This window comes from Pseudophryne corroboree, chromosome 10 (assembly GCF_028390025.1).
Source record: "Pseudophryne corroboree isolate aPseCor3 chromosome 10, aPseCor3.hap2, whole genome shotgun sequence".
Taxonomy (NCBI): Eukaryota; Metazoa; Chordata; class Amphibia; order Anura; family Myobatrachidae; genus Pseudophryne; species Pseudophryne corroboree.
This window is the reverse complement of record NC_086453.1, coordinates 352,517,879-352,537,803: the sequence shown is the minus strand read 5'-3', so window position 1 is coordinate 352,537,803 and position 19,925 is coordinate 352,517,879.

The window sequence follows — 19,925 nt, the reverse complement described above, 5'->3', positions numbered from 1 at the left end:
TAAGGATGGGAATGTCGACTTACAGGGATTCGTTCAAGAGGGGAGTACCGATGGCCCCATTGGATTCTTTTCTGATGAAAACCCAGAGGTTAATATTGCCCAGTTTCACTCAGAAAATAGTAATAATACAAGTGAGCTGGAGGAAAATGTGCCTGAAAGATCAGATTGTAGATCTACAGTATATACTGAGAATGAGAACATGGGGGAACAGGCTATAGAAAGACCAAGGAGAATATGTCAACCCCCAAACTTTCTTACTTATGACGAACTAGGAGTACCTAGCATTGTACCTAGGGTAGTACACCCTCATATAATAAATGTATGGCCCTATTATAATAATTATTACTATTACTAAATAGAATTAATAAGTTTAAAGTGGTGATCTGTTGTTATTATCAATATACAATTGATCACCAGGGGGAGAATGTAGCGGAAATATTGATTTTATTTGATATATGTGTTTATAGAGTAATGGGTATTATATGAATGTGTATATATGAATTGTAGGTAGTAGAGTGCGTATAATTATTATAATACAGGCATATATATATGAAAGCAAGGTATGATGTAATGTAAATAGATGAAGGGTGTGTAGAGGATGGAAATAGTTGTTTTATTTCTACATGTACATAGATGTTTGATTTATGGCAGAGATAGTACAGAGGGAAATCACTGACCACGCGCAGGGAGCCGTGTGTATAGTCGGCTACCACAAGCTAAGAGACAGCTATATGCCAGAGAGAAATCACCGACCACGCGCTGGGAGCCGTGTGCATAGTCGGCTACCACGAGCCGAGGGACAGAGAGAGCCGGGTGCAAAGGAAGGACCCGCGAGGCTAGTGTCAGGGAGCCGGGTGCAAAGGAAGGACCCGCGAGGCCAGTGTGAAGGAGAGTATATAGGGCGAGTTCGGCCGGTGAGAGGGCAGAATGCAGATCGCCCTTGTAGTGCTTGCACTTGGTATCTCTGGCGCTGTTGAGCTGTAACCGCTGTAAACATTACAGCAGCTGCCGGAGAGAGACCAAGTAGCGGAGCCATACAGGGAGAGCCGGTGAGAGCTGAGACCGGTGCGGCAACCAAGAGCCGTGAAGAAAGGAGAGCCGGGGGAGCGGATACCGGCGCGGCTAGCAAGAGCCGTGAAGATAAGGAGAGCCGGTGAGAGCTGAGACCAGCGCGGCTAGCAAGAGCCGTGAAGATAAGGAGAGCTGGTGAGAGCTGAGACCGGCGCGGCTAGCAAGAGCCGTGAAGATAGAAGAGTCGGGGGAGCGGATACCGGTGCGGCTAGCAAGAGCCGTGAAGATAAGGAGAGCAGTGACCGGTGTGAGCAGCGGCTATTGTCCGGCGCCGGGCTGATTGAAGAGCCGAGGAAACAGGGACCTGTGAGACCTGTATGACCAGCTACCCGCTGTCAGAGCTGTGCAGAGAGAAGAGCCAGGAGAGCGGTCGATGAACAGCGCAAGCAACAGGTACCGGCTTTACATCAGTAGTCACCAAAGTAAGGGGGAAGCAGCACCCTGGAAATCCTCCTGTGCTGACGAAGATAATAGGCTCAGCCAGAAACAGCAGCGACGCTGAATCACAGCACTCCTCTACTAATTAAGCTATAGCTGAATCCACTGCCCACCAATGAAAGGCTATTGGGGCGAGGCTATCTACCTGAATGATAGTGAGTGTCAGGAGGCACTTACGGAAGGCATCTAAGGTCTGTAAAGTTATATCTACTGTGCACCTATTCACCAGTTACACTACCATATGAACATATTACAGTTCAGGCAGCTATAGTGACTATTTATTCATTATTATTCACCAACGGCTTTGCGTACTGCCTAGTTTTAGTCACTTTCCAGTAGGAACTCTAACAATCATACAGTGGTAAAAAATATATATCTCAGTGTATTCAGCTCAAATCTATAACTGACTAGCCCCAGAGACATACTGTATAACGCTGCTAGGGATGATTTAACTGCAGACAAGCACAGGATTTATAATTCATCCCGATGCATCCAGCTAGTCTAGTCAGAATGGATACAATTACAAAATATGTGGCAATACAAACACAGTAGCAGCAAATGGATACACATTACTACAAGAGAAACAAAGTATTTATTGTAGAGGAATCTTAGTTCTGCTTACAGTTAACTACAGTTGAGTTATATGGATAAGCCCTACAGCAGATAAAGGAAAACTGCAGGAGAAGAATAGAATATTTATTCCAGTTAAATAGAACGCAGCATACTTTGGAGATGGAGATATTGATAGTATATATTTATATTCACACTGGTAAAGAGACTTCATCTACAGACGAGCAATAATAAACAATTAAGTATACAATAATATACTTACCATCTGTTAGCTACATAGTAGAGAGAGATTCATCACTGGGAATACAAGGAAAGGAAAGCAAGGATATTAGAGGCATTATATTCTACAGAAAGAATTTATTATAGTGAGAAGACTGTATAAGACCACTATAAATAACTAAATAACAAGTTTAAGCTTCAGGATACAAAGTAATGGTAATCTTCAATCCTTTGCAATGCATTGTAACCATCTATATTGAATCTAAGCTAGAAAGGAGGATTAATTTACTGACACTTATCCAAAAGGATAAAATACACTCATTGGGCCCCAACTGCGCAATTAAAGACTGAGAGTACCCGGGTAACTCAAGTAGAGCATATAATATTTGTCATTGTGTATTATATGCATTGTTGATTAGATAGAGGAATATTGTCAATTAGTAATTATATATGTATGTAATTAGAGTATACCTATAAATATATATCTTATATAAAATTATACTTACCATAAAGTTATTGTGGTGATTTCTCTGGATCCTAAGGAAGAAGAAAGAAGAACAGGTATTAAACATGTTATTATACTAAGGTGATTTGTTTAGTAAATGTGTATAGGTTAATTAGCACACTTTATTTAAATAGCAGGGCTTTCCCAGGCAAGCCAAAATAACAATTAGCTTGGGTGGAGGCACTGGTGATTTATATCTAGAGATAAGATAAGGTTACACATATAATCTCAATAATGAGAATGTCCCACTGATAGGTACTTATTTAAGCGAGGAAGTAGTCTATGACCGATTAAAATATTTAAAGATTAACAAGTCACCAGGTCCCTATGGTATTCACCTAAGGGTTCTAATGGAGCTTCATTCTGAACTTGCAAAGCCACTATTTTTGATCTTTAAGGATTCAGTAATATCAGGTATGTTTCCCAAAGACTGGCGTATAGCGGAAGTAGTGCCTATATTCAAAAAGGGAAGTAAACCTGAACCAGGTAATTATAGACCAGTTAGTCTTACATCTATAGTGGGGAAAGTATTGGAAGGTATTCTAAGAGATAGTATTCAGAAGTTCCTTGAAGTCAATAAGGTCATTAAAAGGAATCAACATGGGTTTATGAAGGACAGATCCTGTCAAACCAACTTACTTGGCTTTTATGAAACAGTAAGCGCAAACCTAGATCAGGGTAAAGAGGTGGATGTAATCTTTTTAGATTTTGTCAAAGCGTTCGATACTGTACCACACATGAGACTTATCTACAAGCTACAAGAATCAGGGCTAGGAAGCACAATATGCACTTGGGTCAAAAACTCGTTAGATAATAGGGAGCAGCGCGTTGTGGTTAATGGATCTTTTTCAACTTGGACTGAAGTGCTAAGTGGTGTGCCGCAAGGCTCAGTGTTAGGACCGCTATTGTTCAATATTTTCATTAATGACCTAACAGAAGGTTTAGAGAGCATGGTGTCAATTTTTGCAGATGATACCAAATTGTGTAAAGTTATAAATGCAGAGGGGGATGCTGAGTCGCTTCAGAATGACTTAGTTAAATTAGAAGCTTGGGCAGCGAAATGGAGAATGCGCTTCAATACAGACAAGTGTAAGGTAATGCACTGTGGTAGCAAGAACAAAAATAACACCTACCTACTAAATGTGGTAAAATTAGTGTATTCTGTACTGGAAAAGGACTTAGGTGTCCTCATAGATAGCAAACTAAGCAGTAGTACCCAAAGTAGGACTGCAGCAAAGAAGGCTAATAAGATATTAGCATGCATAAAACGGGGAATTGATGCTAGGGACGAGAGTATTATACTCCCGTTATATAAATCACTTGTGAGGCCACACCTTGAATACTGTGTACAATTCTGGGCACCTTACTACAAAAATTATATCCTGGAGCTAGAAAAGGTTCAAAGGCGGGCGACCAAACTAATTAAGGGTATGGAGACGCTGGAATACGAGGAAAGGCTTGCAAGACTAGGCATGTTTACACTGGAAAAGAGGATATTAAGAGGGGACATGATCAACATTTACAAATATATAAGGGGACAATATACAGATCTTGCGCAGGACCTGTTTTTGGTTAGATCAACACAGAGAACTCGTGGACACTCGCTCAGGTTAGAGGAGAGGAGATTCCACACAATACGGCGTAAAGGCTTTTTTACGGTAAGGACGATACGTGTTTGGAATTCCCTGCCTGAGGGAGTTGTAATGGCCAACTCAGTCAACACCTTTAAGAATGGGTAAGATAAATTCCTAATGGTTAAGGATATCCAGTGTTATGGGGCATAGTCACGCACTATGGTTATTATAAAAAAGAGGGGTTAATCGGAACGGCAGTCGGCAACTTCAGTCAAAATTTTATACAAAATAATCGTGCATAGGAGACCACAAATAGGTTGAACCCGATGGACAATTGTCTTTTTTCAACCTTAGATACTATGTTACTATGTTACTATAATGATTACTGGAACAGGAATAACAATACAGAAGTTTCACAGCGTGGAAGCTGACATTGGTTTTAAGTACAATCAGGAAGAATGAGCTGATCTGAAAACCCAAAATATATTTTGACTCTGCGCATACATACACAGGCGGAGTATAGAATACTAGTCCACCGGACTATGTACGCGCAAGATCAATTTCGGGCGCAAAACAGTTTTCCACAAGGCTGTATTAGAATAATATTACCATTACATACAATTAGAAACCATGCAGCTCCCACAAAGTAGTCTGAAATATCCTACTAGTTACAAATATACAATAATTTAAACCAAGAGAGCACAAAAATATTCCATATTTATTATAAAAAACACAGTGGATATAACAATTACAAATTGTCTTAAAAAACTAAAAAATTTCAATATCGGATTTAAACTCTCCAAACCATTCATCTCTAATGGGATTCCTAATATTGTGATCACACCATATACCACAGTTTTTCCTTTTCCACGTCACTATATTATATAGCTGTGGGTAGGAATATCAGCAAATTAAGGATGTCATTATTTGTATCCAATTAGTCCGTGAGCATTTAAACATCATTTGGTGATGACAGTCTCATTAAATGAATATGGTTAGATATTAAATAGTGTGTATCACACAGTCCCAGATTGTAATTAAGTTCTCATCCTTTTCAGTGCGCAGTACTGCGCTGTGCTTCACCTCCGTTAAACTCAATCTCTGAGTGTATGTCCATATACCGGTGTCTCTAATGCCGTGTTAAGAGCAATCAGCTCCGGCCAATGCTGGCTTTTGCGAGCCCACGAGGCGGGTGTTGTCAGCGTGTTTCCCCGTTACCTCTGGGTTGCTTGATAGTATTGCGGCTACGGTACCTATTGCAGATATGGTACGACAAGGAGGGAGGGCGCTTTCTCCGCAGCAGTTTAGATAGGGTTTAAATGGATGGCAGTCTGTCTCCGATATTTGATGTCTCTTAACGCATTTCTCCGTTCTCAGGCAATATCGGTTTCATCACTATTTAATATCTAACCATATTCATTTAATGAGACTGTCATCACCAAATGATGTTTAAATGCTCACGGACTAATTGGATACAAATAATAAAATCCTTATTTTGCTGATATTCCTACCCACAGCTATATAATATAGTGAAGTGGAAAAGGAAAAACTGTGGTATATGATGTGATCACAATATTAGGAATCCCATAAGAGATTAATGGTTTGGAGAGTTTAAATCCGATATTGAGACTTTTTAGTTTTTTAATATAATTTGTAATTGTTATATCCACTGTGTTTTTTTATAATAAATATGGAATATTTTTGCGCTCTCTTGGTTTAAGTTATTGTGATCTGAAAACCAGCGGTGATTAGAGAACAGTAATGACCGGCCTGGAAGCCAAAGGCAATCAATTATGGTCGGCCTGGGAGCCGATGTGAAGCAGTCTATATCCTGAGGATAAATGACACAGAGGATCGGCCTGGAAACCAATGGGAGAATGTGATGGAACAACAGAGGCAATAAGTAACTTTTTGGTATTCAGTCTGGAAACTGTTAACAACTTCCAAATAACGATGGTCGGCCTGGGAACCGATGGTAACTGAGATCAGTACTCTGAAGGTAATTCAAATGGTATAATAACAGTCACAGGTAATGAACTGGTCTGGGAACCAATGTAATTAGCAAACTGCGATGATCGGCCTGGAAGCCGATGGTGAACATCCATGGCTGGCTTGGAAGCTGATGGTAACAGGATCAATATGTAGTAGGTAGGTAATGCAACTGATGGTAGTAAATACTAGTGATGTGCACTGGACATTTTTTGGGTTTTGTGTTTTGGTTTTGGATTTGGTTCTGCCGACGTGTTTTGGATTCGGACGCGTTTTGGCAAAACTTCCCTGAAATTTTTTTGTCGGATTCGGGTGTGTTTTGGATTCGGGTGTTTTTTTTACAAAAAACCCTCAAAAACAGCTTAAATCATAGAATTTGGGGGTCATTTTGATCCCATAGTATTATTAACCTCAATAACCATAATATACACTCATTTTCAGTCTATTCTGAACACATCACACCTCACAATATTATTTTTAGTCCTAAAATTTGCACTGAGGTCGCTGGATGGCTAAGCTAAGCGACCCAAGTGGCCGACACAAACACCTGGCCCATCTAGGAGAGGCACTGCAGTGTCAGACAGGATGGCACTTCAAAAAAATAGTCCCCAAACAGCACATGATGCAGAGAAAAAAAGAGGCGCAATGAGGTAGCTGTGTGACTAAGCTAAGCGACCCAAGTGGCTGATACAAACACCTGGCCCATCTAGGAGTGGCACTGCAGTGTCAGACAGGATGGCACTTCAAAAAAATAGTCCCCAAACAGCACATGATGCAAAGAAAAAAAGAGGCGCACCAAGGTCGTTGTGTGACTAAGATAAGCGACACAAGCGGCCGACACAAACACCTGGCCCATCTAGTAGTGGCACTGCAGTGTCAGACAGGATGGCACTTCAAAAAAATAGTCCCCAAACAGCACATGATGCAAAGAAAAAAAGAGGCGCAATGAATTAGCTGTGTGACTAAGCTGGATTTTACATGCTCTCTACTATGACATTGGGCATCGGCCTTGGCAGACGACGTTGATGGCATTTCATCGTCTCGGCCATGACTAGTGGCAGCAGCTTCAGCACGAGGTGGAAGTGGATCTTGGGGGTCATTCCGAGTTGTTCGCTCGCAAGCTGCTTTTAGCAGCTTTGCACACGCTAAGCCGCCGCCTACTGGGAGTGAATCTTAGCATATTAAAATTGCAAACGAAAGATTAGCAGAATAGCGAATAGACACTTCTTAGCAGTTTCTGAGTAGCTCCAGACTTACTCGGCATCTGCGATCAGTTCAGTGCTTGTCGTTCCTGGTTTGACGTCACAAACACACCCAGCGTTCGCCCAGACACTCCTCCGTTTCTCCAGCCACTCCCGCGTTTTTCCCAGAAACTGTAGCGTTTTTTCACACACTACCATAAAACGGCCTGTTTCCGCCCAGAAACACCCACTTCCTGTCAATCACATTACGATCACCAGAACGAAGAAAAAACCTTGCAATGCCGTGAGTAAAATTCCTAACTGCATAGCAAATTTACTTGGCGCAGTCGCACTGCGGACATTGCGCATGCGCATTAGCGACTATTCGCTCCGTTGCAACAAAAAAATAACGAGCGAACAACTCGGAATGACCCCCCTTGATATTTCCCTATTTTAACCTCCACATTTTTGTTCTCTATTTTTTAATGTGTGGAAATATATGCCAGTATCAATAGCAATTGCCTACTACTATATATACTGCGCACAACTGAAATGCACCACAGGTATGGATGGATAATGTACTTGACGACACAGAGGTAGGTACAGCAGTGGCCTACTGTACCGTAATGCTATTTATTATATACTGGTGGTCAGCAAACTGTGCAAAACTGAAATGCACCACAGGTATGGATGGATAGTATACTTGACGACACAGAGGTAGGTACAGCAGTGGCCTTCTGTACCGTACTCCTATATATTATATACTGGTGGTCAGCAAAATTATGCACTGTACTCCTACTATATACTACAATACAGCACAGATATGGAGTGTTTTTCAGGCAGACAAGTTAACGTATACTGGTGGTCACTGGTCAGCAAAACTGTGCACTGTACTCCTCCTATATAATATTATACTGTGGGTCCCCAGTCCCCACAATAAAGCAGTGTGAGCACAGATATATGCAGCACACTGAGCACAGATATGGAGTGTTTTTCAGGCAGACAACGTATACTGGTGGTCACTGTCAGCAAAACTCTGCACTGTACTCCTCCTATATAATACAGCTGCTCCCCAGTCCCCACAATTAAGCAGTGTGAGCACAGATATATGCAGCACACTGAGCACAGATAAGGAGCGTTTTTTTCAGGCAGAGAACGGATGAAACTGGTGGTCACTGATCAGCAAAACTCTGCACTGTACTCCTCCTATATTAATAATACATCTGCTCCCCAGTCCCCACAATTAAGAAGATATAAGCAAGCACAAATATTTGCATCAACAATGAATAAACGGAGAGGACGCCAGCCATGTCTTCTCCCTAACATTTACAATGCAAGAGTGAAAATGGCGGCGACGCGCGGCTGCTTATATAGAATCCGAATCTCGCGAGAATCCGACAGCGGGATGATGACGTTCGGGCGCGCTTGGGTTAACCGAGTCATACGGGAGAATCCGAGTATGCCTCGGACCCGTCACCCGTGTAAAATGGGTGAAGTTCGGGGGGGGTTCGGTTTCCGAGGAACCGAACCCGCTCATCACTAGTAAATACAAACAATAAGTGACTCCGGTAATCAGTCTGGAAACCGACAGCAATATATTTACACAGTCAGAATACTGTATATGCACAAAGTCCACAGAGCCAAGCACGGCTATAGCAGGAGACAGTTGGAAATATATTAGCTGGTTGTTTAAGTGCTGGATGCAATAGCACAGTGCTGAATGCAGATTAACAACACACAGGTGAGAATGATGAGGCAGCACCTGGAGAGAGTCTCTTATAGGTCCTACACACTAGCAGATAAAACTGAAAGATATGAACAATCTCGTTCATTAATGAACGAGATATAGTTCATGTCTTTCAGTGTGTAGGAACCAACGATGAACTATGGGCGTCCCCGCGCTCGTTCATCTTTGGTCTATCATCGGCCATACATGCAGGACAATCTGAACGATAACGCACTATACGATATGCGTTTTGCTTAGTCTATATATAAAGCCGATGACGATCCGCCAGACGCCGGGGACCCGCCGCTCAGGACACTTCTCACCGCCACCCACCGCCGCACAGGGCACTCCTCACCGCCGCCCACCGCCGCACAGGACACTCCCCGCCGGCCGCCGCTGCACAGGATACCTGCCACCGTAGCGAAGAGGAGCGCTTCACAGAGGAGCAGCAGGAGCTGAGCCAATAGGTAAGTAGAAACGGTTACCCACTGACCACCAATGTATGACACGGGGCACACACTGTCCACAAATGTTAATAATAATAATTAAAAAACAGGACACAGCATTATTTTATTAATCACACTGTCCACCAATGTATTTTAAGATTCCCACTGGCCACCAATGACATAAATATGTCCCCAGCCAGTATGCATATTGTATGTGTTTTCAGTACACAGCATATGTACTGAGACCTGAGCCCATATGCTGGCTGCATCTGTCTGGGGACATATACACACTGTCCACCAATGTATCTAAAAATTAACATTGACAACCAATGTTTTATAAAGATGTCCCCAGGCAGTCAGTAGGCAGCATTACACATTACGTCAGACAGCGTCCCCCTTTTTACACATTACGGCAGACAGCGTCCCCTTTTTACACAATACGGCGCTTGTTTTTACACATTATGGCAGACAGAATAGTTCGAGAAAGAGAGAGAGAGATACTTACCATCTCTCCCCGCTGGCAGTCAGGCTCCTCGTGCTGGCAGCTCCCTCGGTGCAGGCAGGGGAGGAGGAGGAGGAGGGAGGGGGACTGGAGCCGCTGCAGCGCTATGTACTTGGTAGTGGCGCCGCTGCAGCAGTCCCCTCTCCTTCCGTATTGGCTGCCCGCCGCCGCTGTGAATGCTGGGATGAAGGAACCGCATCCCAGCATTCACAGCAGCGCCTGGCAGTCAATACGGAAGGAGAGGGACTGCTGCAGCGGCGCCTTGACCAATTACATAGCGCTGCTGCTGCTCCAGTCCCCCTCCCTCCTTCTCCGGCGCTGCTGCTCTCCTCACCAGCGCGGCGCACACAGCAGAAGCGGCATGTAATGAGTCAATTTGACTCATTACATGCCGCTGGCCTTTGTGCGTTCAGAGCAATTGCGCTGTGTGCCAGGCACACCTGGCACACACATAGTTACGGGCCTGACCTATTGGCCAGGGTTGCACTCGCCAGGGGCGGCAGCCGAGGAGGAGCGCGGTCAAGCAGTGTCACCCGCTGCCAGTAGGTAGATTCACTTTCAGAGTCAGCAGCTACTCTCTCACCCCCGTGCAGTTCCTCATCAGCAGGGATGCCCAGTAACGATCACAGCATGCAGCAGTGGCAGCCACTGTAATTGGCCCCGTGGTCTGGCACCGCACCGCACTACAATCAAGAAACTGTACATAAACTACACCTCCTAGCAGCCCTTGTTGCAAGGATCTCCAGTCAGCAAGGGCCACTAGGAGGTGTAGTTTATGTATAGTTTCTTGTTTGTAGTGTGGTGTTGTGCGTTGCCAGACCCCAGCGCAAAATACAGTGACTGCTGCATGCTGTGATCATTACTGTGTATCCCTGCTGGTGAGGAACTACACGGGGGTGGGGGATATCTGCTGCCTCTAGAAGTGTACCTAAACGTGCTGCCTCTAATAGTCACATCTATATGTGGCCATATGTGTGTCTGGCACTATGGGGGCATACAGTGTATCTGGCACTATACTGGGGACGTTATATGCATCTGTTTCTATAGAAATTACTATTTTAAATTTAAATGATTGATATATATATATATATATATATATATATATATATATATATTTATTTACAGGAGCAAAGGACTGCCAGTCTGGACAAGAAGTATACCAAGCCTGCAGAAATAAAACTTGGATACACATCCATCGTTGCGGCACTTCACTGGGTTGATCTGCTATATAAGGTAGGTTTTTGTATTCTTGTTTTGTGTAACCTGATGATAGTGCATTAAATTGAACTGTCTACAAAACACTACCCGGTCTCCTTTCTTTTTTTTTCTAGCTGGATGGTGCACCGATGGATTTCTATAAATATATATATATATATATATATATATATACTGTATGCAAAAACGGAGGGTACTCGCCAATTACATAAGTAAAAATTCAGTAGGTCATTTATTGATTTCAGAAATACATAGGTGGTCATGTCGTGAATTATTACTTATGGAATTGAGGAGTGGAGTCTGTTTTGGCATATATATCTATGGATTCATCTCCTTGGAGCTGAGCACCATCTGTATGTGTTGAAACACAAATGAAAGTTTGTGGATCTCGATTTTCTCTCTCTCTCTCTCTCTCTCTCTCTCTCTCTCTCTCTCTATATATATATATTTATATATTAACACAGGTATTGTCAAGAAGGACGCGTAGGCAGATTTTCACCTTACAAACAAAGTGTCTTTAATGGCAACAGACACTGTAGCACAGCATGCACAGGCTTGGCCCTGGTCACAGAGGTACATATAGAAAATAAACAGACAAACATAAAAGGTCCTAGCAATTTCTGTGCTGAAAAGCCACTCTGCTGCAGTACCTTTCAGTTACACATGACATCTCCTGCCGTCTCCTAGCACGGCCAATCTGCACAGTCCCTGGTGCTATAAACTCAGCCCTGCTCATTGGCCTCTAATAGTCACCAGCCTAATACATTGTGGGTAAGCGGGGTTTTTAAACCCCTCTCGTGCTCTTGACTTCATGCTGTCTCTGGGTGAGCTGGAAAACATGGACCTCTGTTTATCCACCTGCAGCTCTGCAGAATGTGCTGGAATTGTGTTCTTTTCCTTTGGAGGGAGCTGATCACACCAGAATGTGGGCAATTGTGGTGAGCCAATATATATATATTTAATTAGTTGATCATATTCAATTTGATTACTGTGTTTAGTTCAGATTTAAATATTTTAATTTTAAATGCCACCTTTCACAGAGACATGGATGCAAACCGTGAGTACTGGGCTGGATTCATCGATCAATACCAGGCCAATGAGTGCTTGTGGCATGTGGGAACAAGGGATTATGCCAATAGAGTAAAGAAAAATCTGGCATACCAGCAATTGGCCAGGTACAGCCTTGTCCAAGATAGTGACGCCGACGTCAAGTGGGTGAAGAAGAAGATACAGAATCTGAGGACAGTATTTCAAAAGGAGAACAAGAAATACAAAGATTCCCAACGTTCTGGTGCGGGGGCAGATCAAGTAAAGAAGCCAACATTATGGTATTATGACTTGATGAAGTTCGTATTGGATGAGGAGCCTTCGAGGACAGTGCGGAGCACGGAGGAGCCGAACACGCCAGAGATGTTCGAGCCTGAGGAAGAGGAGAATGTGGATCCGGTAAGTGTCCGTTCAATACATAGGTCACTGTTTTGTGTTTACTTTGTTCACTTAATAATCTGCCCCATTTCTGAGTTTTTTTTCAGAATGTAGTTTGGCTTTTTTGTGTCTTTTGATTTATGTGACTTTCATCAATACCCCACATATCCTGCGCCGGTTTACAAAATGCCACAATCCCCCTTCCCTGGCACCTCATCAAGTGGAGTGTACACCACTCTGTTGAGTGCACACTCAACTGTTCATGGCGGGCCAAATTTTTACTAATTTTTTGGGGTGGTTTTTGAATTTGCGTTTTTAGTTTGCTGCCTTCAGCCAATATGTTTTATATGCAAGTCAATTCTACCATAATGTTGTTTTTTGACACTTCATTTGCCCCTGTAATAGAATGTTGGTAATTCTTGTAATTTCTTGTGCACTTTACTAATAAGGTCCTCAAATTCAAAATCTTCTTCTTCACCCAAAGTTATGTTGGTGCCACTATTTTTAGCTGCACGGTATCTGGCTAATTGTTGTAATGCCTGATGTCTCTATTGGGGTAATCCCTGCTTTCATGGCACTCATTGGCCCAAAAAACTGTGAATCCAGCCCAGACAGTTTGCAAAATATTATTTTTTAAAGATTTAACAGTAAAATTTGACACTAAAAAAAATGTGTGTAATCTTTATTTCTGGGTACCCTTGCGTGGAGTGTCTAACAATTGTCCAAATGAAAATTTAAGGAGAGGGTTGCTATTGTTATGCCGCCAGCCTTAAAACCAACACCAGGATACCAACAGCTGACACAACACAGGAGCAGGTTTACAGTTTAGTTCAAAATCAAGACTACAGAGAAATATCACTGAAGATCAAGAAATTGAGTATCAATTCCTGGGTGGTTTCTGAACCAGTTGGAGTGGGTTGTTATAGGAAATTGTTCCGGTTGGATGACAGTGTCCCCATAATGACACCTGCTATCACAAAGTCCTTATTAATCTTTGAAACTCATATCTTCTAAATTGATGTATTGAAAAGTATTATTACATAATTCCTAAAATAGATCACCACTTTTAATTTTGAAGGAACCACCATTTAGTACAGTAAAGTATTGTCAATAAACCACACATTTATTGCACCCCCAGAACACCCTAGAGCACATGTGAACATTTATAGCAGTTGCTCACAAACTTTGGTGAGTCAAGGCAAACTACATTATGAGTTTTTGGTACGACAATCCTAGTCCTAGTAAATAAAATTGCTGACGTTTGTTAAAATATATTTATATAAGTAAATAGAGACATCCTCAGGACTCAGTTATGTGGTATTCTGTTTGGCACCATATTGTGCAGCCACCAGCACTGGTTTTGGCAAAAAATAAATTTATTAGTACAAGGACCACCAATCCAAGGTATACCTCTTTCTTACCAAAAATGCAGGGTCTTACCCAGAATCCGTTCCCGGGATCATGCAGGGACATTCCCGGGGAAGACGCCTTGCATACCCCAGTCAGCAGGCCGGAATATTGTGTTGAGTCAGCGGGGCTGCACTAGAGATCCCATGATCTCAAAACGCTGCCAGTAAATAGAGAGTAAACGGGAGCCGGGGCGCATGGCCCCGTCTCCCATTCACACCGCACAGTGAAACGGGTTGAACACGAGTTGAACCCTGGTCAAGAGCAGAGTTGAAATACCGGGTCACTTGACACGGTATTTCAACCCTGGCACCCTTTCATACTGCACATAAACCTGTGTTCAGAGGTGCTGGTGTGAAAGGTGTATTAGTGGCCTGATGCTATCCAGGGTGCCACTGCACACAGTTTGTGAACCACTGATTTCGGATTCATGCACAACATACCATGAGAAACATCCCAATGGTCCCCCTATTATTACCAGACTTATTTTAAGGTGTGCCAGAATGTGTAGTGAAACGGCTTGTCAACAAATGTAAAGCAGTATTTCTTAAGACAAAAAACATGTTTGTTTGAAAAAAAAGGCATAAAACATTCAACAAACTCAAGATTTATAGAAGAATATATGCATATGAAATGCTCAATTATTTAGGCCCTCATCTTGACACTCCACTGCACCCACCCCATTGAAGTTGGTCACATAGTCCTCCCTGACCCTTTTTGCACGAGCAGATGCAATTACACCACTTCTGCCATAATTCACTGAGTCCCACAAGTCAGTATTCTCAACGTGTTGTTGTTCATTTGGTAAGGCTGTAAATACGGGCCTGTTGGTGCTTTTCTGCCTCAGCAAGTTGTGAAGGGCACATGCTGCCAGGACTGCCCACTCTATTTTATCCACCCTCTTATTGATTTCAGTATGGAAGAGCCGGAAACGGCTGCTGAGAATGCCAAATGTATTCTCAACAACGCGCCGCGCACGAGCCAACCAAAAATTGAAAATACGCCTCTCAGTTGTGAGGACCCTTTGAGCATATGGCTTCATTATGTGCTCGTGCAATGCAAAGGCTTCATCTGCAACAAACGCGTAATTCAAACAATATTTACACTCCTCAGCAGGTGGGAGATTGAGGCTTCCAGATAGCAGCCTCCGGTAAAACACAGTGTCCCGTAAAGACCCTCCATCCGATGCACGTCCATTTTTGCCAACATCCACAAATAAAAACTCATAATTAGCATTAACGACCGCCATCGTAACAATGCTAAAGAACCCTTTGTAATTATAGTATTGTGAGCCACTGTTTGCAGGCTGTGCTATTCGGACATGCTTGCCATCAATGGCCCCCCCCACAGTTGGGAAAGTTCCATGTGGTTTCAAATTCCGCAGCGATGCTTGTCCACTCCTCCTTTGTTGAAGGGAGCTGTCATAAAAAGTAAGGAAACACCATAAAATTAGAACCTTATGCATGGACTGCAAATCAATTGAGAGAGAAATCTGCACATTCAATACCTGACTGACACATACTTTGAAAAACAGACAATGTTCTATATTTTTAAAATTAGGGTGCGAAAGCCAGATGAGGCCACACGGGATCATACGAGCAAGATTGTCCAAATAGATACACAGCAGGGGGAAAAAACAAGCATTTTATGGCATACCGTGATGGCCAGCACCATTACTACACATGGAAAGCATAATTTTGATCTTTGTATTCAAAAAAGCTGCAGACTACAGTATGTTGGGCATCTAAAATTAGGTGTTACCTTGATAACCTGCTGCTGTTTCAGTACAGTAAATATGGCTTTACAAGTCTCCAGTATAATCAGTCCTATAGCCTGAGGGGATATGATGGAACTGAACTTGAGGTCCTGATGGGAACAGCCAGTTGCCAGGTAGCGCAGGGTGACGATCAGCCTCTCCTCGGCAGATATGGCCATCCGCATGTGAGTATTCTGCCTCTGAATATAAGGCCTCACCAGTCCCAGCAACTCTTGGTATGTGGCGTCATCCATCCGTAAGAAGTTACAAAAGTCATCGGGGTTGTTCTCCTGTAACTCCATAACAAGCGGCATGTGACAGAGATTATCCCTCCTCATCAGCCACTCCTTGGTCCAGTATGACCGCAGCCTCCTCCTAGACCTCTCCCTATCCTTGATCACAGCGACAGCAGCATATGCTACTGCAACACGATACCGATATCTTGAAGACATTGCAGAGGACAAACAAGGCACTTTGATAGGGCAAACCAAAATCAAAGTGTAGGCAAAATAGCAGTGCTAGAAGGTTTAGCAGGTATACACCTCACCAAACAAACTACAGAGCATATGCGCAGTGATTTAAAATGGATGCTGTTATTTATTGTACTCAGAAGTCCTGCCTACCTTCCTATGAAACCATGCCCAGTATTTAAATGAACCTCAATCTTTCAAATCTTGCAGATCTTTCATATCTTTCATATCCTTCATATGGATTGGTCAGTGTGGATGCACATAATCGTTGAAGTGAAATCTTTCATCTATCATCTTTTAAATCTTTCGAATCTACAAGTGTGTAGGGCCCTTTACTGCATGTAGAAGTGGAAGCTGACTGTGGAAGGAGTTGTAGCAGAGCTGGATGGCTGGAGCCTATAGTTCCACAGAGACACTGAAGCTAGGAAGTCACTGGAGACCGCTGGTGACTGGATCTGAATGCAGATGGAACTGCACTAAACTGTATGGCTGGAGCCTGTAGTTCCAAGGAGTTAATACACAGGGGAATCTCTGAAGACAGGAGACTAGAGCCAGGAGATGCTTGTTCACAGGATGTGACACGTTGTTCAAGGCAATGATACTGAGCAGGAACTCTGAGTATATACCCCCTGGTCAGCAGGGATTGGAGAATCAAGTTATGTGAGTGCTCCAATGCTCAGGAGTGGTGGGAATACATCAGGGTACATGCTGTATGGCGAGCGGGGTACACACTGGAGAGAGTCTCTGCACATTGCAGGCAATCATGGAACATGCTGCCAGGCAGAGAACATGACCACAGGAGGCCAGTACATCAGAGCACTGGTAAGTGACAAGATTCAAAATGCAGATTCCTGACAGGTAAGCTTACTGCTGCTGTTGTTGCTGCTGGGAGTCAATCATCATCCTAGAGGGGAAGTTGGAAGACCACTTGTACTACTTCAACTAAGCAATTGTCTGTCCAACAGTCCTTATGTGAGGAAGATGAAAAATGACAAGAGTCATCCTGTTGCAAAGCGTATAACTGAGGCCTTGACACTTATGTTGGTATTAGACATATGTCCGGTATCCGCCATTAGTGCAGTGGGATTTAGACAACTGATGGAGGTATTGTGTCCCTGGTCCAAATCCCATCTAGATTCCTCGTCACTAGGCAAGCGATACTGAGAATGTACAGAGGCATCAGAAAAAGTGTCGCCAGTGTCCTAAAAAAATGCGGTTGTATCCAGTGTCCACTTTACCATGGACATGTGGACAAGTGGAACAGGGCAGACTATATGACTGTGACAGCCCACAGCAACAACAGCAGCAGTGGCACCAGTAACACCATCTCGCAATCCGAACTCGTTTCTAAGCAGGCTACACTGTATATCACCGCTTTCCATTAGAGTCACACATGGCTGACAAGCTCTTACGGAAACTGAGGGACATCATCGTGCATTGGCTTACCCCACTTAGACTCTCCTGGGCAAATTCCAGCACGTAGTGTGTTTTGCACATACAATTAATTTTGTGGTGCAGAAATTTTTAAAAAATGACGGGTGTACAGGAGATGCTGTCGGTGGCCAAAAAAATTGTGGGCCACTTTTAACATTCTGCCACTGCGTGCCAAAGACTGGAACACCAGCAAATGCTCCTGAACCTGCCCTGCCATCAACTGAAGCAATATGTGGTAACGAGGTGGAATTCAACACTCTATATGCTTCAGAGGATGGAGGAGCAGCAAAAGGCCATTAAATCCTATACATCCACCTACGATATAGGCAAAGGGGGGGAAATGCACCTGACTCAAGCGCAGTGGAGAATAATTTCTGTCTTGTGCAAGGTTCTCCAACCCTTTGAACTTGCCACACGCGAAGTCAGTTTAGGCACTGCCAGCTTGAGTCAGATCATTCCCCTCATCAGGCTTTTGCAGAAGCAGCTGGAGAAATTAAAGGATGAGCTAAGATGGAGCGATTCCGCAAAGTATGTGGGACTTGTGGATGGAGCCCTTCATTTGCTTAGTCAGGATTCAAGGGTGGTCAATCTGTTGAAATCAGAACACTAGATTCTGGCCACCGTGCTCGATCCTAGGTTTAAAGCCTAGGCTGTATCTCTCTTTCCGGCAGACACAACTGTGCAGAGGTGCAAAGACCTGCTGGTGAGTAAATTGTCAACTCAAGCAGCATGTGACCCGTCAACAGCTCCTCCTTCAATTTCTCCCACCACTGGGGCTGCATGGAAAAGGATAATATTTCCTAGCCTACCCGCTTGCGGTGATGCAGGGCAGTCAGGAGCAAAAGCTGACATCTGGTCCAGACTGAAGGATCTGCCCATGATTACTGACATGTCTACTGTCACTGCATATGATTCTGTCACCATTGAAAGAATGGTGGAGGATTATATGAGTGACAGCATCCAAGTAGGCATGTCAGACAGTCTGTATGTATACTGGCAGGAAAAAGAGGGAATTTGGATGCCCTTGCACAAACTGGCTTTATTTTACCTAAGTTGCCCCATCCTCCAGTGTGTACTCCAAAAGAGTGTTTTAGTGCAGCCGGTCACCTTGTCAGCGATCGGCGTAGGAGGTTACTTCCACAAAATGTGGAGAAGATGATGTTCATCAAAATTATAAATTACTCCAGGAAGAGCTTGACCAGCAATTGTCTCCGGAAAGTACACTGGGACCTGTGATGGTGGATTCCAGTGGGGACGAATTAATACTCTGTGAGGAGGGGGATGAACACAGTGAAAGGGGTGAGGAATCAGAGGCTAAGGATGAGGTCAACATCTTGCCTCTGAAAAGCCAGTTTGTGCAAGGAGAGATCGATTGCTTCTTTTTTGGTGTGGACCAAACAAACCAGTTATTTCAGCCACAGTCGTGTGGCAGACCCTGTCGCTGAAATGCTCGGTTTGTTGAAGTGTGCATGTCCTGTTTATACAACATAAGGGTGGGAGGGGTGGGAGGGCCCAAGGACAATTCCATCTTGCACCTCTTTTTCTTCTTTGCATCATGTGCTGTTTGGGGACTATTTTTTTAAAGTGCTATCCTGTCTGACACTTCCATATATGTCCAGTGGTACTGTCATATAATTCCAGTGTTACTGCCATATATGTCCAGTGGTATTGCCATATAGTTCCAGTGATATTGCTGTATAATTCCAGCGGGAATTTTTTGTGTCGCTTGGCTTAGTCATACAGCTACCTCATTGCACCTCTTCTACATCTTTGCATGAGGTGTTGTTTGGGGCCTTTTTTATATCTGCCTTCCTGTCTGCCACTGCAGTGACACTCCTAGATGGGCCAGGTGTTTGTGTTGTCCACTTATGTTGCTTAGTTTAGTCATCCAGAAACCTTGGTGCAACCCTTTGGCCTAAAAACAATATTGTGAGGTGTGAGGTGTTCAGAATAGACTGGAAATTAGTAGAAATTAATGTTATAGAGGTTAGTAATAC